The following is a 22572-nucleotide window of genomic DNA, read 5'->3' as shown; positions in this document are numbered from 1 at the left end:
CTCCAGTGTGCTAATGATCTGTTTGAATAAAAGGAGAAGGGGAAAAAAATACGTAACACTAAAGAGTTTTGTTTTGGGTTTTTTTGCCAGTTGTATTGCTTTTGTTTTGTTTTTTTGTTTGTTTGTTTGTTTGTTTGTTTTAGTTTCAGGTGCACAAAACAAAGTAATACTTAGACGTTTATCATTTATATGCCTCAAACTGTCAGCCCCCTCCCCCATCCACTATCCCTCTGACATCACACACAGCCATTACATTTCCACTGTCTCTATTCCTAATGCTGTACTCCGCTTCTTGTAAGTATATACATATGTACATATATATATATATATATATATATATATATATATATATATATATATATATATATATACACACATATATGTATATAGAAATACAAACTTGTAGTTGACATTCATTATTGTTCAGCTTCAACTTCAGGAGTACAGTGCAGTGATCAGGCATCTACATCATCCCTGAGGTGGTCTCCCTAATGAGACAAGTGTCCATCGGATACCCTACAAAATCTTTACAAAGCAGTCAGTAACCACAAGATTGCCATGGAGCTACGAAAGTTAATTTGGGGAATGTAATCAATAATGTTGTAAAGAATTTTTAAATACCACCGAGGAATCCATGATGAAATAGCAGGCAGTGCTGAACTGGAAACCCATGCTACTACCTGTCTGCAGACGACACAGTGCACACTTCAGCCTGCTTGAACCTACTCATACTTGCTAACGCTCTTTGAGTATTATTTGAAACTGTAAAACAGTTTGAGGACTTTCCTTGTCAGCTATCAGAAGGCCATTTCAGATAATCTGCTAAAGGCAACATTCAGAGTATTCTTCTGAAAGGAAGTCTTGGGTAAGGTGGTGGCTCGCCAAGGTCAGGTGGCCTCCATCATTCACCTGTCTCCTCTGTGATTGGTCAACAGTGTTCCCAGCTGGATCAGTGATATTCTCAAATAGCTGGCATAATAGAGCTGTAGTGAATTGACAGGGAGGAGAATTTCACTTACAAAATGACTCTTTAGAAATATCCTGTGCCCCATTTCTATGTAAATATTCCCACTGGTACCTTGGTTAGTAATCCTAGGGTAGTTACCAGTTATTGGGGGATGCTGTGTGCTAGGTACAACACATTCATTATCTAAATCAATCCTTCAGATTACTCTAGGTAAGCACTGTTATATCCTTATATTACAGGTGAGGAATTACCTTAGAGAAAATAAGCAATAACCATAATCCCATGCTCTGGTCGCTATGCTGTACTCCTGCATCTTGCACAATTGTATCACCAGAGTACACGAGGTAACCTTAATACTAGTTGGAACAAAGCTTCGTTGTGAAAGTTAATCTCTTGGGCACATTCTGAAAATAAACTTCCTATTCCAAACCAAAAATTCAGAAGATTTTGAAATTTAACTTCCATGCGGTGTAATCGTCCACAATGGATATATTTAGAAAGTAGACTGTATAACTCCAAAAAGATTTTATATATATATATAATATATATGCATATATACATATATATAAACACACACATACACATGCACACACATATATATGTGTGTGTGTGTGTGTGTGTGTGTGTGTATATATATATATATATAATATTGAGGAATTATTTTACTTATATTTGTAATTTTTTCAGAATAGTTTAGCATGCTGGCAACATATGGTATTGTATTATTCAGCCAGGCAAAAAAGAAAACCCCAATCTAGGTAGGAAGGCAAGTAAACTGCTGGATTCAAGAGGTGATCTTCCCACACTACTCCCACCCACCCATGGCGTTCTCTGGGTCAGTTATTGGAAATCATTTCCTCCCTGTCTCTTACACAATTGGTGGTGCTTTGGAGTAAGAGTAAAATGAACATCATCCTCGCATAACTCAGATTATCACCATCCCAGCCCACTCCCGCCAGGGCCTCCTCTCCCCTAACCCACACCATCATTTCCCTGCTTATATGTGCTCAGAATCCTATGTGCTTAACTTTATCTGACAAAGGCAACAGTGATTAAAGGCATAGCTCTGCAGGTCAGTGTTTCTGAGTATTATGTTCATCTTTATTAACTATTATAAAATGAGAAGGAAAACACATACAGAGGGTGCCAAAAAAATGTATACACATTTTAAGGAAGGAAAAAACCTGTATTAAAAATGTAATGCTCAGTATATACCAATAACAAAAGATGAATACAAGTCCTGTGTATACATTTTTTGGGCAACCCCGGTATATGTGCAGACTAGTGCCTTTTGCCCATTCAACTATTTATTTTCTTATATGTTTTCATATTTTATCTCAGAAATGTTATAGGTATTAATTTCTAAAAACATCCAAAGGGTCACTACTCAGGTTAAATTATGTTTTCTTGGGGTGCCCAGTTAGCTCAGGTGGTTAGAGCGTGGTGCTAATAACACCAAGTTTGCCCCTTTGATCTCCGTGTGGGCCACCGTGAGCTGTGCCCTCCTTATAAAAAAAAAAAAAAAAAAAAAATTCTATAAGTACTTAGGTTTACTATTAATAAGTAATAATATACAAATTTGTCTGGAAATTAGATTGCCCAAGTATTTTTCTAATCAAAGGGCTTGATATAATTGAAAATTCTCATTTTTTGGAGTGTAAATCGTCTTACAGTCTTGTCATGGAGTAGGCAGACTGAGAAAAAAAGTCAATATTCATATATACAGAGAAATGAAGTCACCATTTTTACCTAAGTCTCACACTTATCAACTTTCACATTCTACCCTTAAATGAACAAATGAGGGAGGCTTTATACATGCACCTGTTATTTATATATCCAACACACACACAGAGTGATATTTAATTGTCATTGTTTCTATTGCTGCAAATGAAAAAATCAAGTTATATGAATGGACTTTATGTTTTTGATATTAATTCTGTGGTTTAAAGAATCCCATTACAGGACAGCTTATGTCATTATCAAATTTTAACACAGTTTATAAGTTCCTTTTATAAACACAGTTATAAGTTCCTTTGACTTGTTTAATTAGACACAGTTACAATTTTATTTCTGATTTTAGTGTTGCAAAACACTAAGCACAGACTGTCAATCCTAGAAAAGGTGAAGGAAGCCATTTATTAGAACGATTCATCTTGGTTAAGCCCGGGAAGGCTACACCATTTGGGTTTTATCTTCTGCACATTGTCCTGCTAGGAATCACATTCAGAGAATAGAGGGGCTCTTCTTACATGAAATGTTTGAGGATTGTATCACTGTGCTTCCTCTGTTATTGACCATGGGGCACTAAAAGGACTTGAGATGAACTGCCAATCACCATTTACCCCTTTCTTCCTGAACTTCCAGGTCAGGGAGCAGTTGCTTTTTAAAAACTCACATCGAAGCCCTCCGAGAGCCCTGTCAGGTTTCCCAAACCACATTTTCTAGATGTTACAGCCTTCAATGGTGTGGTCTTTCTTTGTTGGGTGACTCTGAAGGAGTTTCGTGAACAGCCTATAAAATCTTAGAACAAATAGGATTCTTTATTTTTATTTTATTTCTTGGTGATAAAATCTAAACTAAAGAGAAGGTAAAATTCTAATTGTTAGATGTTGCAATGTTTTATTTAATACTGTGAGGCAGTTATCTAAATATTTATTGAAATGAAGTCACTAGTCTATTTGACATAATCCTTCCATATCTGCATAGTCTTGCTCAACATTTTATAAGGCCAGTCATTGGAATTAGATAGTATAAATAGTATAAGGTTGCTATTCCACAAATGCTGGAAGCTTGTCCTAGCTTCCTTAAACTTTTCTTCCTTTTGTGTATCTTCCAAATACAGATGATTTTTTTTTTTTTTTTTTGGTATTGCTCAGAAATGCTTGTAAAGAATTTAGGTTTAAAAACAAAAGCATGTCAAAAAGTGAAATGTGGTATAAATCAATTTCTTTTCATTGTCCAAACAGAAAGGATTAAGAAACAATTACCCTGAAGAGTGGTAAAAGTGTTTATCTATTTTTTAATCCCTTATGAAAATGTTCATCCTATAACACTCAATGTGATACTCAACTTTTTTTAGCGAGGAAACGTGTGAAAAATATATGAAAAGTCATTATAATGTAAACCTATTAATTTTTCTTTAAAATATTTCCATAACTTTAAATGAGTACACTAAATTTCAGATGCATCACTTTCCATTTAGAGAAGGACTAATACTATAAAGAGGTTTTAGAGGAGGATGCTGAGCCATTCTCCAAAAGAAGTCCCCAGAGACCTGTCTGAATTTCTGGATTTGAAGGGAAAATTTTATTTATTTGGGGAGAAGGGGAGACACCGTATGGCTCTAAATGAAGAAAGACTTGAGGAAATTCATCCTTTCTTCCAACAACTTCAGAAGCCAGGAACACTGCTATGTTTTTATTGCTAGAATAATCATTATACAGTCATTCAGAGTGGCCCAACCACCATTCATGAAAGCTCTGCTCAGCTATTTGTTTTCCAGCTGTGCTCATAAAAATTAAAGTCAATAGTTAAAGTTAAAATGGATGAAAGAGAAACATAAGGAAAAAGGGTGGGTGACTTTGGAACCCCAAATTGGCATCTGTTTGACTCCAGGACCCCAAAGTCCTTAAAGTAGGTGTTGGCTAAGATGATAAAAGCAGATGGGTGATGCAACTGATTCAAGCACCGAAACTAAAAAGGATGGAGCACATAGAAATGTTCTAGAGAAAGGCTGATAGAAACTTCTCAACCCTAGTCAGAATTCAGGAGGATAATTTAGTAGTGGTGCCAAATTCTACTCAAAACCAAAAAAACATTCAGGCATATCTAGAAATTACAGTTTTCCATTGGTTGATTTAAATAGCCAAATTAGTGTCTAGATTTTGCTTTCATCAAAATCTTTATTAAGTCAAAGTTTTAGCTCAGTGTGTTATGATACAGCCTTGACCACCATAGTCAAATAATTCTTGAAAGCATCCAACTCTAAAACAGAACCGAGGAGTTCAGGAAGCTACACCAATTCACTTCTACAGAGCTCATTTTATTGTTCTGTGAGAAAGGTAAGAGAAAAACATTTCTCAGCGTCTTTGGCAGTGCCCTTTCATTCTTAGTAAAATGGCCAGAATTAAATGAACTATGGCAAATGCCCTTTCACTCCTGGACCCAAGGTCCAGGTCTATTGGCTATTCAGGGTAGGATGTCTTTGAGTGCTATAGCCTACATTGTATATGCATATATATATATATATATATATATATATATATATATATAAGCATATAGAACTGGTATCTTCAAATCGGTACCTTAAATGGAAATTTGAAACCTGTATTTTTTAAATGGCCCACTACCATGGCCCCCTTCCTATCCCTTCTGCGCTTGCGAGAGAGAGAGAGAGAGAGAGAGAGAGAGAGAGAGAGAGAGAGAGAGAGAGAGAGACTAGAAGGAAATGATATCAAATATCTTCTAATACAGCACTGTAAAATTGAAATATAATGCAAGCAACACATAAAATTTTAAATTTTCTAGTAGCCACATTAAATAGGTAAAATTAATTTAATTATATTCTCCTTAACCCTATATATCAAAAATGTTATCATTTCAACATGTAATCAATATAAAAAATTATCAATGAGTTATTCATTCTTTTTTGTACTGTATCTTTGAAATTTAGTACATGCTCATAATTTTACACTTACAGCACATCTCAGTTTGAATTAGGCACATTTCAACTGCTCAGTAGGCACATGTGGCCAGCAGCTATTGGACCGGACAGCCGGGTCTAAAACATGGCTCCCTCTTAGCACAACATTCCATTTGAAATGCCTAGCTTCTGATATTTCAGCTTCCAATCTGAATATGCTTTCCTTGACAGAAGAAATCCATATGTATAAATATTTTAATCTAGGTTCTAACACAGACACACACACACACAAACACACACGTGCGAGTTAACAGCTGGGCTTTAATGACCTACCCAGATTTACTTCTAAAATAACCGGAAAAATAAAATATTTCCTCTCTCCAATGCTTTCTGAAGGAGCATGCGTACCCATTATCATGCACATTAATGGGTTACCATATTTAGTGTTGGCAGAGCTGCTGACTCACTGCTCATGAATGGCCCTGCTGCCTGTGGTGATTGTTTGACAGAATGCCAATAATGGCTGCCTACAGCTTCTGAAAAGCTGACCTTGTAACAATATCCACATTCTTTTGGTTGGTTTTGCTGACGTACTCTCAACTCAAAAACTGTTTTGAAAACAAAAACATAACATAATGAAGTATTGCACTTCTAAAAGCAATTGTATTTCAGTTCATTAAATTATCTGAGTGTGTCAAGGAGGTCAGAACAGCAAGGAAATGAGTATACACAGGGAACCATCCTTGAAAGTTGACATTTGAGCTACAAGCATATGATACTTGGGGACAGTGTTCTAAGACAATATGGGCATCCAAATGAAAAAAGCTGTCATGAGACCTATTTTTTTAACTTTCTCAAGAAACTTTATTAGCTCTATATAACTATCCTATTTGAAATTTTATTTTATTTTTTTCAAAATTGCAAAATTTATCCCATTTCCCACCTTAAAAAAGTTTTCCTCGAGTTAAGCTTCTAAACAAAAGGATATAAGATGCTCTCCATTAATTAGTAAGTGCTGAGTTACTATTGAATACTTAAAACAGGGATCAAATTAGCCAGTAACTACTACTAGATGCTGCTCTATCTAGTGGATAAGATGATCCTTCAGACTATACTTATCAATACACATAAAACACAGTCTATACCTTCCAGCCAACAGAGTTAGCCCTGCCTTCTGTTAGAGTACAACTTTTTAGATTCTTCTCTTTTCCTGGTGGCTGGAACTAGAACTCTTGTGTCTTCAAAGTGTCAAGTCCTTACTTGAGCTGATTTCCCTGCTCCTTAATTCTGTTGTCTATTATCCTAGAGTCAAATATGAATTGACAGTAAAATCACCAGGTGGTTCGCATGTCACACACAATAGCCAGAGTCTGCTTTGCTGATTTTAGTAAGTTTCTCATATAAGCAAGTTTTCAATAATGTTCAGCTAGTTGTTTTGGCACTTTCTAACCACTAGAGGGAGATCAAGGCTGCTCTCTATTCTCTGTTCCTACCCTACTGCCCTGAATAGGTGGTGATAGAGATAAGTCAAGAACAAAGTTTATAGGTCCATGGGGTACACCGGCAATGAAATTATATCTTTGGAGAAACCCAAAATTTGGCAGCCTGCAAACCCTGCTAACATATTTTGTTTGTCCTATCCAGTTTGAGGCATTTGAAGATTTCATATAAAAATCTGGATTTCCACCCTGAACAAGAAAATAGGAAGATGTGGCCATGCTGGTCCATGCCTCGACTTGGCACAGTGAAAAGGAGGTGCTCTCTTTAAATAGGGGGCACCACTCCTCATTTTAAACTCCCTGTTATTTTTTCAACACTGAGACCAAATATCGTATATTATTTATAAACAAGCTTGAATTGTTGTTTTCTTGTTAAGAGCTGTTTTTTTCATATTCAGATCAAGAGTAAAAGTGGTAAAAAGAAAAATAGACCAAGCAGACTTCTTATGATTTCAAGAAAAATACAAGCATGTTTCTTTGAGACAGTAAAAAATATTCATAGGGGTAAAATATGCAGGTGCAGTGTGCCTGTGTTTCTTGGACTTAGACCCACCTGTTTCCCACATTTACATCAGGTAGATGGGCCTATGCGCTTAGAGTTTTCCAGCACTCACTTAGAGTCTGCCAAATTCCTCTTTGTGAGAGTGCGATATACACATATACATATGTGCACATACACACACGTGTGCGCATATGCACACACACACCTCAAACCTCACCCCTTTTATTGAGGAAAATACCCTCTTTCCCCCTTTTTTCCTTAGAGGCCATTTCCTTGAATTCAGTTTTCTCCACAATGTGGTAAAATCTGGAAGACTGAGATTAGGTCAAGAGTAAACATCCTAAGAAAGACATTTCTTGTGTTTGTCCTAGGCCTTAGGCAAAAGGGGTTCCTGTGACTCCTTGTGATCTAGTTTTCTGATTATCATGTAACCCACTGGTAATATCCACTTCCCTCATATGAATGTGACAGGCAGCAGATCAAGGATTGGGAGATCATGGGTCCTAATCAAAATATACCTCTCACTTGTCATCACTAACTCTAACTATCAAGAACTATCTCTCATGACTGACTGTACAAACAAGATTTGCAAAATCAGCGTACGAGGGGCAAATACCCATCTGTATTCAACAACATAGTAGGAAAAAAATGTTATCTTCATATAGCTGTTGTATTCATAGAGGAAATCTAGAACTAAGATTGGATTGTTACAGCATAAACAAATTCCAACAAATACAGCTGATATTCTTATTTACTCACATCATTGCTTCCTGATCTAAAAAAGAAGCGGTAATGTAGGTATTAGTAAATCATAGTTAACATGTTGAGTTTACTGTGTGTCGTGCACTGTATTAAGTGATCTCCTTTAATCCATGGAACAACTCTGTGAGGTAAAACCTGTTATTATTTCTGTTTTAAAGGTGTGGAAAGTGGGGCTTGGAGTGGTTAAGTAATAACTTGCCCAATAGCACAGAGAGGTTGAATCAGGTATGAGGTGAAATTCACCAGTGGCTCTGTCCAACCTCAGAGCCTTCACTCAAACACCTTACTATATTTCCTGCCTTTCAGGTCAGTGATTCTCAAAGTGAAGTCCCCAAAACACTTTCAAGAGCTTCTTGAGGTCAAAACTATTTTAACAATAATTCTCACATATTATTTGCCATTTTCACTGTATGGACATTTGCACTGATGACGCAAAAATAATGGTGGGTAAAACTGCTGCAACCTTACAAATCAAGGCAATGGCACCAACCTTTACTGGAGGTAATTATGTTCTTCATTGCGATGCACTTACAGAAAAAAAAAAAAAAAAAAAGCATCAATGACAACAAAAACCTCACTAAATCATGAAACTTTAATATATATCTTTTTAATAAGCTGTGTGAGGAAATGGAAAGTATGCCTAAAGTGCTCTTGAAATATATTGAGGCACAATGGTTGACTGGAAGTAAGACTGGTGTGCAAATTGAACTAGCCACTTGTTTCATAGAACAAGTTTACTTGAAAGAATAATTGGCAGTCAAACTATGGTTACGTAGACATGGTATTTGGGAATGATTTCCTTGAAAATAAATGAAGTGAACCTGTCACTTCAGAGAAAACTATTTTCTGACAATGGTAAAATTCAAACTTTAAAGTAAAATTAAGAATTTTGGAAAGCTTATATCTGCCATTGTGAGCTTGACAGTTTCCCAATACCTAAAAGATTTTTCTGCTGAGATTGTTGATGATATTAATAAATATAACCTTTTGTTATTGAAAATGAAATGCATCAATATTTGGAAGATCTGCATAGCTCAGTGAACCCATACTTTCCAAATGACTGATTCATGATGTTATAAAATCATACATAAATTTTAAAAATCTATACAAAGTATGAGACAGATAATGGATTTTAATGTAACAGGCTATGAAAAATTATTTGATATGGCTCAAATTCCACATTGCAATTCACCTTTAAGAAACACCCACTTATTTCAGAATCATCTGAAGGCTATGAAAATACTCTAGCTTTTCAACTGCCTATCTATGTAAGTTTGGAGTTTCTTTTATAGTCTTCAACCAAAACAAACATATTGTGATAAGTTAATTGTAGAAGCATATATGCAAATCCAGCTACCTTCTTTCTGTTTAGCGAAACATTGAAGAGATTTCCAAAAATGTAAAACCATGTTATACTTCTGACTACATTTTTTTATTTTATAAAATATTGCTATTTTATTGAAAATAGGTATTATTTCTGTTGCATTCAATGGATTTGTCATTGTTATGTAAATAAATATATAAATAAATTTTTCAAAATTTCTAAGCCAATTCTAATAAGGTAAGTATTGATAGATGTAACACACATAAACAAAAGATCTTTGGCGTCCTCAGAACAAAACGTTTGAGAACCTATGATACAGAATATAGTATCACTTTTAGTTATAACTCCAAAGTGGCATGGCAACTTACTGATAACAAATTCTCTTTTATCTCCTCTTTGAAACAGACACTCATCCCCTTTGACTCAGATAAATATGATAAGTCAGGCTCTCAGTAACCCTCAGGTTGCTACTAAAGCATGTGGCATATTAGATGCCATCAGTTAAGGTAGAAATGTACCACTGAAGGGCAAGGCCTGAACACTCATTCCCAAAATTAGATCCTTTCATCTCTTTATGATTTACAGAAAAAGCCTTTCTTTGTCTAAGAAAACACCCATCAATATTTTTTACATAAGTATTTGGGGGGGGCGGAGAATGAAATATACAAGATATATTACAAGCCAAAAAAAAAAAAAATTAAGAATCTGGTTTTCATGTCAAAGAATTTATGACTGAAATTGTGTCCAAATAAGTGCTGTTTGCACAGATGTTGTTTTATGAGAGTTATCTTTCTGGTTAGTTTTTATACATATTAGAGAAAAGTCATTTTAAAAATGTGGAACTCTATGTGCTTAGTACAAAATTTAATTTAGGATAATTGTGGGAGGTGTGGTACTCTGCAAGTAAACATTTACTCCCCTATTCATCATCCTCTTTTTTAATGTCATTAATGTAGCTGGTAAAGGTCCTAGAAAATCTTTCTTTTTAGTTTTTCTTTTTTCCCCCCATGTCCAGTTTCGTGACTTCTTTCCTTCTTTCCTTTTCTCCCTCCTGCCTTCCTTTCTTCTGTTCTATTTGTTTTGATCTTTACATAATGATAAAATCAAACAGACACACTTATATCACATCACACTGTATTATTAATCTCTTAGACATGTGCAGGACTTTAACAAATGAGTGAACATAAAATCTAAGCAAGACATCGATGGTCACATATTACCAGGGAAATTTCACTAGAATCTATGATATACCTGCATGTGGCTAATTATAAGTTTGTTTTTTTAAAGATTAATTGGATAAATATTTAACACATTTTGATTTAACCTTCAAAGTTCAATGTAATTCTTTTTGACCAATTTGGCAGGTGTACTGAGCTGCAAGAAAGTAGGGCTGAGCTTGAGTAAACATTTTTTTGCCTGGTCAGCAAATATGTGTTAATCTTTCTGTCTTACTTAGAATTAATTTCAGCATGGAGAGTTTAAAGGTTTAATGAGATCACCCCTGCAGGTTTGGCCTATACTCTGTTTCAGTTGCATATTGTTCTACTTAAGAATTAAAAAGAGATTTTTCACCTAAGAAAACTTGAGATACTTTAGTTTAGTGATTGCTTATAGAGACACTTACTGGTTTTACAACTGTACTTTTTAAAAGATACAAAATGAGATAATTATTCTCTTTAAAAGTGTATTCTGAGAAAATGACTATTTTCTGATAAATTGAGATACATGGGTTTTTACAGTAGAGGTTTCTACAAAATAAGTCAGTCGCTACTGTAAAATAAAATGATGACCTACTGCCTTACCCAGAAATGTAGCAAGAATGTGTTCTGTGTGAATGTGAGTATGTATAAAATACATGAATAAACTAAAGAAGCATTCAGTGACTAGGTCCCATATCTTCATATGTGTCATATATTTTAATTTGTAAGTTTGATAAAATAATGTGGATGATATGAGTTTTCTTTATAATTTATTGTAATTTCCTACATTTCCTAAAAAGAAATGTACTTTGTTTAAAAAAAAAAAAACTGAAAAACTGTAAGTTTCCAGCTATCTCTGTATCCATTTTAATTAAACTTGCCTATTCATAGACACTAACATATAGCTAATGATTTTTACATTTCTTATTTTGAAAAAGAAAAAAATTATGGGTGCTCAGTGAACTCTTAGTGATGGAGCTCCTCTGTGAGCTGCCCTGTGGGCGCTGGGTGAATCATTAAACATATGGGGGGAAAATATTCTTTAAAAAATGCAAATATCATCTGGGTAGGCAACTGCCTTAACCTTATAGTAAGACGCAACAGAAAGCAATGCCAAAGGCATTTCCTCTGGGAAAAAAATGCTGTGCAAGAAGCAGGGCTCAGAAATCCTTTATAAACCACCTACTTGCTTTTCAGCACCTTTAAAAGAGTTGACTGAATACCCAACTGAACTGATGTTGACAGGCAAGTCGCTATTTTTTTTTTTCTTAAGCGTTCTTGAATGTCAACAGTCCTCTGGCTTTATGGTGTAAAATAATTCTACATTCAGGGCTGAATGTATATGTCCATTCCTGCTGACAGCTATTTTGTCCAAATGTTATTGTTCTCTCTGCATTATCTTATTTTAACCTAAGGGATGAAGTATCGTGGGTTTTTTGTTTTTTGTTTTTTCTATTAGTGAAATGTCAAGAGTGAAACTCAGTACTCTGCTACTATCTTTCGCTTCCTCAAATATCCTCTTGCAGTCCTGCTACAGGGAGTATTAAAGTAGGTGCCTGAGAAGGAAGGCAGGCAGTGACTCTACTTTCCCTGTATAGGTACCTAGATTTGTAGGATTGTGATGTACAGCCCATGTTTCTGCAATCCCTGGGCTATAAATGGATGAAAAGAAATTACAGATGCACAATTCCCTCTGAGATTAGATTAATTTCCCTAATTACGTGGCCAAAAACTTAAAAATTTCACAGAGATGAGGTGGCTGAATAGCACAGAGCACATACAGCCAGTCTCAACAGCGCTCCCCTTGGCGCCCTAAGTCCTTGGTGGGAGGGGTCCACCAGACAGTGTGGTTTTTGCCCTTCTGTGATGGGACCACGCTGGATCTAAACAGCTAAACTCACCCAAAGCTACAGCCTCTTTTTCCTAGGAGCTTGAAGTAACAATCTATGCCCTTAATAGGAAATATGTACAGACATCTAAGACCTTCCTGATTCCCAGGCTGAACTCTACATCAACAAGACCAAATCTTGGAATAGAGAGGGTACCCAAGTTTCCCTGAGCATTCTGTCCCACCACGAAAGCATCCGGTAAGGCCCGTCACCCAGCTGTCCTCTCCCTGATTTTGACCTAAGATCCTTGTATCTGGGATGATTCTGAATTTAGTCCAAAGGCCACAATTCCAAATCCACTTTGCTGTAGTTTCCTAAGTCACTTTAACATTCTTAAGCCAGTGACTAATAATCTGGTGAAATGATCTGAATAAGTTTATGCCACTACTCTATGTAGGAACCAAGTGAGAAAATGCTGAGCTTCACGTTTGCTAATTGTTCCACCATCAATCAAATAAACATAAAGTAAGGATTATTATTTATCATTTCTTATGACAAAGAAATAAATAAGATAGACCCTGCCCTCCGGTTTCACATATTGCGCGAGAGAAAAAAATTCATGGCAATTTTACATGGTAACATGTGTTACAATGAAGGAACTCAAAGAGTGGTGTGGAAACACCAAGGTTTGGGTATGGAGGAGTAGCTCTAACTGTAGAGCTGGGAGGTGCAGGAAGAAGTTCTCTTCAGAAGAGAAACTAGGCCAGAGGTCTGGATGGGACATGTGGTAAAATTATAGAATAGTATTAGAAACGAAAGGGACTTGAACCATCTAGACCAGGGTTTCTAGCCTAGGCACTGCTGTCATTTGGACTGGATAATTACTTTTTGGGGGGAGGAAGCTGTCCTTTGCATTAGAGAATGTCCAGCAGCATCCATGACTTCTACCTACTAGATTCCAGTTGCAGCTACCCTCCTTCCACAACAGAAAATGTCTCCAGACATTGCCAGATGTCCGGGGTGGGGAGGACACATCATCCCTAATTGAGAACTAATACTCTCCTTTTACTAACGAGAAACCCAGTTAAGAGTAAATGACTTGCATGGCTAGTTAGTTATAGAGACAAAAATAAAACTCAGGCTTCTGATCCCAGTTCAGTCTTGTTATTATAACACAAGAAGCGGCTTCAGGGACCTAAGAAGATGCTTAGGGATCTAAGTACTTTTTCTTCCTCTCCCTGCTTCTTCTTTGTTGTTGAAGATCTGGCTGATGCTGTGTTTGTGGAAGAGGAGTAGCCAGAATCCTGAGCTCAGCCTCAGCACTGGTGTGAAACCCTTGTATGCCATTTGTGAATATGGCAACAAAGAGTCACTTGTAAAAAGCAGGACCTATTTAAATTATTGGGAAATTATTTGAATAAGTAGTTATTGTTTTTCAAGTGACTTTAATCATTCTTAGCCAAACTCACTTAATACCTGCTACAACTTATGCCTATGACAATATCAAGCACCAGAAAAGACCAAGTCTCATATGTTTATGAATGCAACATGGCTCTCAATGTTTGCATTTCTCTGGAGCACCCTTTGCAAACCTATGGTTGTCATTATCCGTATCTGGTTCACATAACACTGAACCTGCCTTCTGTGACTGTAATAATCTGAAAATGGTCTCCATCCTAACCTCTGAAATCTAGTAAACTAGACTCATGACACTGTAATCACCCAAGTGTAACTAAAAGAAAAGAAGAGACTACAGACATATTATAAAGCTTTGTCTTCATTCTTCCTATTAGCATTGAGGCTATCCTAGTCCTATATAACAATGAAAGTAGATAGAATGCCTACTATGGTGCAAACTCATGGGGATAAGAAAGAGGAAATTGGATCAAATATTTTTAAGAAAGAAGGACTAAAATATGCATTCATTCGTGCAATAAATGTTACTGCAGGCTTACTATTTGTCAGGCATCATTTAAGCATCAGGAGTGCCATAGTGAACAAAATTACTGCTTTCATGGAGCTTATGTTCTAGTATGAAGTGACAATGAATAGATAATAAATAGTGGAGGTGCTATGCAAAAGAATATATCAGGGTAAGCAATAGAGAGTGAGGAGGAGTGCTATTTTAGGTAGGAAGATCAGAAAAAAACATAAATAAAACCTGAATATTAATTCCAGTCTAATATTTGGCCAACTCCCACATAATCTCAGTGGGGAGTGAACACTTACACCACTTTATGTAATGAATGCATGTGCTTGACGAAATCTGACCACCACAAGTGATTATCCAGTCTTTATTTAAATTAATACCATTAATGTGAAGATTGTGTTTTTTTGGTGGCCCATTCTATTTTTGTATGCTCTAAGTTGAAGGGGTTCCCCTACTGAGCAAAAATCTACCTCCTGCAACTTTCATCCAAATTATCTGCCTAAATTATGGCACCACAAATTAACAAAATCCTTCTTTCTCTTATGGAACTCTATGGTGAAAAATGTTGACTCCTAACTCCAGTCTGGACACTAATGGAAAACTCTTCAGGAAGCTAGATAAAGGAGACAGTATTTTATTTAATCCCATAACACTAAATTTTTAATTTCTAGTCACATGTTAGTCAAACTAGAATTTGATAGCTGATGGAGAATTTAAATAAGAATTTAAAGAGGATTTCTGGTCAAGATGGCAGAGCAGCTAAATGCTCTGCTTGCTCCTTTCATGACCACATCAAAATTACAACTAAACTATGAAACAACCATCTTTCAGAATCTCCAGAAGTCTAGCTGAACTGAAGTCCTACAACTAAGAACATACAGAAGAAGCCACCTTGAAATTGGTAGGAAGGGCAGAGACACAGAATAGGCTGGTCCCACACCTGCATGTGACCTTTAAAAGTTGAGAGGATTTTCTTGGCTGTGGAGGTGCATCCTGGAGGAGTGAGGGTCCAAGCCTCTCACCAGGCTTCCCATCCCAGGGTTCCAGTGCTGGGGAAAGAAGTCCATCACCATAACTTCTGGTTGTGAAAAACAGCGGAGATTTTGGCTGAGTGAGCCGGGGGTGGGGGGGTGGCTGGCGTCCCAGGCACTCCTCTTAAAGGGGCTGCACATGGATTTACTTGCTGATGGACTCACTTGCTCTGAGCTCCAGCACTGGGGCAGCAGCTGCAAAGGCACCAGGGACATACAGGGAGGAACTGAGTTAACTGGCTTCAGGGTGAGGGCCGGAGGGGCAGCTTTATCCCAGACAGAAGTGCTGGCAGAAGCCATTGTTTCTTTTTTGAGCCCTCCCCCATCCAGGCATGCAAACACAGGCAGCTACCATGTCTGACTCTCCATCAACCTGACTAACACAGTTTGCCCTGCCCTGGTGATTCCCTGAGACCCTGCCCCCACCCAACTTTCAGACACACCTAAGCCATTTCCAATGGCTTTTTCATATAAACGGCCTGTCTTGGCTCTTTCTAAGGATGTTCCTAAAATCTCTCAAAGGTTCACAAAAGCCAACATGCAGCATCTGGCCTCAACATGTCCCATACCTCTTGATGAGCAGGTCCAAACCAAGCCCAGCGCTAGTAGCAGCTGGCTTCTAGAGGCACTTGCAAGTCCAGCTCAGGTGGCAGTCATTTGAGGATTGCATCATTGTTCATGCCAGGTGGTCCTGAGCAGGGCACAGGCTGTGGTTGAACTTTTCCTGTGGTGGGGCCTCTCATAGGAGGCCCTGGGGCTGGCACACCTGGTGGCCAGCTTCAGATTGAGCTCAAGCATCACCTGGCTGCCTCCAAGCACAACACACCCAAAGGGAAGACTGGGCAGCCACCAGAGCCCTGCTAAAGGAAATCCTGCTCTGTAGAGTCAGCCCTTGCACGACAGCTGCTTCACTGTAGTCACAGCCAGTCCTCACAACCAATCAGCCTGAGGGTTAGTCTGTTTGTTGATGTGCAAACAACCAAGGCTCAACTACAACAGGAGGGCACACATAGTCCACACAAGGGACACATCTGGAGCACCCAGCCCAGGTGACCAGGGAGACTGTGCAAATGAGCTGCACAGGACATCTACTATATAAGACCATTCTACTAAGACCAGGAGACATAGCAGCTTTTACCTAGTACATACTAACAAACGCAGGGAGGCAGCCAAAATGGGGAAAGAAAGAAACATGTCCCAAATGAAGGAACAGAACAAAGTTCCAGAAAAAGAACTAAACAAAATAGAGACAAGCAATCTACCATATGCAGAGTTCAAAACACTGGTTATAAGGATGCTGAATGATCTCAGGGAGAACATCAACAAAGAGATAGGAAACATAAAATGGAGATAGAAAACATAAAAAAGAACCAGTCAGAAATGAAGAATACAATAACAAAAATAATGCATTTGAGGGAATCAACAGGAAATTAGATGAAGCAGAGGATCAAATCAGCGATTTGGAAGATAAGGTGGCAGAAAACACCCAATCAGAACAGCAAAAAGAAAAAAGAATCCCCCAAAATGAGGATAATTTAAGGGACCTCTGGGACAACATCAAGCATACCAACATTTGTATCAGAGAAGTACCAGAAAGAGAAGAGAGAGCAAGGAATTAAAAACCTATTTGAAGAAATAATGATGGAAAACTTCCCTAACCTGGCAAGGGAAATAGACATTCAAGCCCAAGAATCACAGAGACTCTCCAACAAGATGAACCCAAGGAGTCCCACACCAAGATACATCATAATTAAAGTGCTAAAGATTAAAGACAAAGAGAGAATCTTAAAAGCAGCAAGAGAAAAGCAGTTAGATACCTACAAGTGATCCCCCATAAGACTGGCAGCTGATTTCTCAACAGAAACTTTGCAGGGACTGGCACAAAATATTCAAAGTGATGAAAAGCAAGGACCTACAACCAAGATTATTCTACCCAGCAAAGCTATCATTTAGAATCAAAGGACAGATAATAAACTTCCCAGACGAGAAAAAGCTAAAGGAATTTATCACCACCAGACCAGTTACAAGGAATGTTAGAAGGATTTCTTTAATATGAAAAATATAAAAAGATAAAAAATATGAATAATAAAATGGCAATAACTATATATCTATCAATAATTACTTTAAGTGTAAGTGGATTAAATGCTCCAATCAAAAGACATAGGGTGGCTGAATAGATAAGAAAACAAAACCATTACATATTGTGCCTACAAGAGACTCACTTCAGATTGAAAGACACACACACACTGAAGCTTAAAGGATGAAAAAAGATAATTTCATGAAAATGGAAACAAACAAAAAAAGCTAGAGTAACAACTCTTATGCCAAACAAGCTAGACTTTAAAACAAAGGCTATAAAAGGAGACAGTGAAGGATCCAGTAATCCCACTTCTGGGTATTTATCTAAAGAAACCCAAAACTTTGCTTCAAGGACATGTGTGCATCCATATGTTCACTGCAGCATTGTTTACAATGGCCAAGATGTGGAGGCAGCCTGGGTGTCTGTTGATGGAAAAATGGATAAAGAGGAGGTGGTACATATATGCGATGGAATATTGCTGAGCAATGGAAGGGAATGGGGTCTTGCATCTGTGGCAGCATGGATGAACCTGGAGGGTGTTGTGCTGAGTGGAGTATGTCAGAGAAAGACAGGTGTAATGAGATTTCACTTATATGTGGAATGTAAAGAACAAAATGAACAGAAACAAGCTCATAAATACAGAGAATATTTTGATGGTTGTCAGATGGGAGGGAGGTTGGGGGTGTGGAAAGGTGGGTGAATTGGTGGTTACAATGTAGTCATGAGGATGTAGGGTACAGCATAAGGAATATACGTAGTCAATAATATTCTAGTAAGTATGTATGGTATCAGATGGGTACTGGAATTATCAGGGTGAATGATGGGAGGGGGTTGGGGAGCAGACTGAAAAAAGTGAAGGGATTAAGGAGTAGAAATTGGTAGTTACAAAATGGTCACGGGGATGTAAAGTTAAGCATAGGGAATATAGTCAATAATATTGTGGTAGCATGATATGGTGTCAGATGGTTGCTGAATTTACCATGATGATCACTTCTTAGGTATATAAATGTGGAATAACTGGTGTACACCTGAAGCTAATATAATATTGTAAGTTAGCTATATTTTAATAAAAATCTTTAAAAAATAAAATTCATTCATTCATTAAATAAAATAAAACATCATTGTTTAAATTTGCATCCAAATTAAATTCAGACTTACTTAAAAATGATTTTATGAAGAGTTAAATCTTTTTTAGAAAGAATGCTGTGCAAGAAGCATCAGCTCTAGAAGTACTAAAATTTATACTTCAAAATAATTTATCAGAAATATAATATACTCATTATACAAGGATATAAGTACTGGGAAGCAGGGATCCCTGGGACCATGGCAGAAGATGCCTACCTCGAATGGGATTAAGAGACAGTGATAAAATGTAGGTAACTTTAGAAATCGTTTCTAGAAGCTGTTGGTTCTCTGCTGTTTCATTTGTATTGGCATATGTATGATTCTAAATAGGCCTTATTGTTTAATTCTGAGGTAGATAAGTGTTTTGATGGTTCAAGATGATTGCAGACCATATCATAAATTTTTCAAAAATTGAAAAAAAAAATTTAAAGAGAAAAAGGTATCCTTTGTACTCTCACCCAATGTTCACATGAGAATTTTGCTTTGCAAGTGTCCAAAGGGCTGCAGCAAGAGGAGAGAGCAGCCTTTAATTTAGTGGCAGTTTGGGAGGCTTGACTGTGAAAAGAATTATGGATACTATTCAGTTCTATATACTCCAGGCAACAGATGCCCAGAGGGGTAGGGATGGAGCTGCCTCCAGATTAGACAACTGCTTTTAATCAGTGCTGTGAGAAACAGGCTGAAACAGAGGCCACTTCTTGGTGGAGGAGGAATAGCAAAAACTGAAGCCGACTTACAATCAAGATGTTATCCAAGTTGCAACTTCTCTTGGAGTCATAGATCCCAGTTAAGGTGTGCAACCTGAGCCACCCTGTGGGGTACTTTAAAACATAGCATCTCTATCGGAGCCTTGTCTCATCTTCCTCCTAGTCTGTTGCAGCCTGTGATGACCCAGAGACCTGGTTAAAAAACTAAAATGCAAAAATCCTTCCCAAAACTGCCAGGTAGAGGAGCAACGACCAATGGAACCATCCTAAGGGGTCCCCAGGTCAATACCAAAGGATTTCTTGAGTGACTCTATATCGCCAGATATAGTTGGATGTAAGTTTATCTATGTGTGTAAGCTTTGTAAATAATAGTGTATATAAGATTGTATAAGGTATCCATTTGTTTTCTGATGCAATGGTTTTGAGAGTTGCATTCATGATAAGGGCATAATATTTTTAATATATAACTTATTCCCAGATGCATATGTCTACTTCACCTGAACCCCAATTTAAAAAAAAAAAAAAAGTAGCATGTACTTTAAGAAAACAAAAAATATCTGAAAGTTCTACTGTTGTAATAATACGTTTAATTCAAAGAATGCAAATACATATATGTACCTAGAATCTAAGTACAGGGAAAGATGGTTGGATTCTAATGTGTCATAAAATTTCTTTATCTGCTCTTAAATAAATCTCATGCAATAATGAATATATCTGAAAACTTGGATTAGAGGCAAGGAGAGTTATTGCATAAAATTTCCTCTGTGAAACTGAAATCATGAAAGCCATGAAAGCTAAATAATTACTGTAATCATTTTAGATAATCTGGGATAAAGAAGACAATTGGGGGAGGAAAGTGCAAGGGTGGAGTTGGAGGAACCTACCCCCATCCAGGGTACAGAGCGAGGCCCCTTCTTTTTCTACCCCCACTACCCTCAGATGCCTTCTCTCCTTTATATTCTGTGATTCCCCTCTAGTCCACACACTTCCTTCATCTTAGCATGGGATTTCCTGAGCTTCATATTTCTGCTTCTTCCAGCCATTTAGCAGCTGGGATAGTGTTTCCCCAAAAATAAGACCTAGCTGGACCCAGCCATTTAGCAGCTGGGATACTGTTTCCCCAAAAATAAGACCATCAGCTCTAATGCATCTTTTGGAGCAAAAATTAATGTAAGACCCGGTCTTATTTTGCTATAAGACCTGGTATAATATAATATAATGTAACATAATATAATATAATATTATTTAATATAACTGGATATAATTAATATAATATAATTATAATATAATATAATATAATATAATATAATATAATATAATATAATATAATATAATATAATATCGGGTCTTACATAAGCCGGGGTCTTATTCTAATTTTTGCGTCCAAAAGACACATTAGAGCTGATGGTCCAGCTAGGTCTTATTTTCGGGGAAACACGGTAGTAACAGCAGCGTGTTTATTGGTAAGAAGGGAAGAGAAAAGGAAGGAGGAAGAGAAAATGGTGGGAAAGTCTGGCTGATGGGAGATAGCAGGTGGAGTAGCTGGGTCACTACCAAGCCGAGTCTTCGCATTGGGAAGTGCAATCTCTTTCAGTTTTCATCTGTGGTTTGTTTTCAGAAGGCAAAAGTTTATAAAATTGTTCAGCTTCCTTAAGAAACATTAACAATTTTACAAACTATTTACTACTTTTGTTATTACTATACAACTTAATAAATCATATGGATATCTACTTACAACTGCTCAAGTTTAAACCAGTAGAGGAAATGCTGGCCTGGTACACTGACTCAACTAATTTCCTTGTCTTTAGTAGAAATTATGGTGACACAGTATTCCAGAAAGTTACCTGCTTAGAAAACACAAAAGATTCCATGTTTTCCTTCATCTGGGTTTTTAATCAACTTAAAACAGAGTTAGGTTAAGGAGCCCAGGGTTCAAGGCCACTCTGTGTTACTAACCAGGGATTAATCTTGTACAGTCATTTCATTCCCCTGGGCCTCACCATCCTCAGCTATAAAAGGCCTCTGTCTGGCACAGTGTCTATTTTTCTAAATATTTCTTATAATAAATGAAAACCAAGGTTCTGATTTGAGTATTATAAATCACTTTTAGTGTATAAGGGAATTTGTAAACTACCATATGCTCTAGATCTGCCTATTCTGGCTTTCTGTTTCTATAATCAACACGTGTCAGGTGCTTAGCAAAATAAAAGTCTATTTTCTCATTGCAGATAAATAGAATTTACCCGTCCCTGGATGAAGTGCTTGGGAAGTCTTCAAATGCCATAGTCAACTGCCATTTCAAAGAAAAATAGATGCTTTTGGAAAGTTCATGCTGTTTCTTCGTTGAATTTTAGGTGAGTGTGTCTGAGACAAAGAGTTTAAGACGGACATTGAACTATTTCCTCTCAAAATGCTTCTCATTGCATGAAAAGAAAATGGGGTTAAATAGTATCAACGTTTTGTACTTTTAGTGAGATGTCAGACAGTGAAAGATTTAGTTTCTGTGCCTTTTGTTTATTTTCTCATTATTATCAAAGACCATTTGAACTATGAGGTGTGAGATACAGAGATGGCCCGGACATGTCTTCCTGGTTTCCATTAAGCAAATGCCATAGTACTTCATTCTATGCTAAAGGTCATCTAATTTTTAAAATAATGTATTTAATATCAGAGTTATAAGCCACAATGAGACAAAACCATGTTTTAATGGCATAAACTAGAGGAAAATCTGATGGTAATAATGGTAGTTTAATCATTAATAAGTCTCTGCATCAGAAAAGACTAACATTTCAGAGGCTGCCCATGGGGAGATTTTATACTTAAAGTAGGGCATGGTTTCGGTTAGGTGCAGTTTCTAAACTGTGTACGATTAAGCACACACACATACTCACACACGTTAAGCTTTGTTTTGCCTGGCCATAAAATGGATGGATCAATGTTTTTTACATCATCATGCATAATTACCCTTTCATATT

General features: G+C 37.0%; 1 protein-coding gene across 16 annotated transcripts in view; it reads left to right on the top strand.

Annotated features, from left to right (window-relative positions):
• Nucleotides 1-22572, top strand: part of DTNA (dystrobrevin alpha) — a 355310-nt gene that overhangs the window by 140932 nt on the left and 191806 nt on the right. For 15 of the 16 annotated variants that reach the window (XM_074340141.1, XM_074340145.1, XM_074340142.1 and 12 more), the window contains one exon: nt 21826-21951. The exons of the other annotated variant lie outside the window; for it this stretch is intronic. The gene's annotated coding sequence lies outside the window, so the exon portion shown is untranslated. The remainder of the gene's footprint in view (nt 1-21825; nt 21952-22572) is intronic. 16 annotated transcript variants of the gene reach the window in all.

The sequence above is a fragment of the Rhinolophus sinicus genome, linkage group LG09 (genome assembly GCF_036562045.2).
Source record: "Rhinolophus sinicus isolate RSC01 linkage group LG09, ASM3656204v1, whole genome shotgun sequence".
NCBI lineage: Eukaryota > Metazoa > Chordata > Mammalia > Chiroptera > Rhinolophidae > Rhinolophus > Rhinolophus sinicus.
This window is presented reverse-complemented; position numbering and strand designations above follow the sequence as displayed.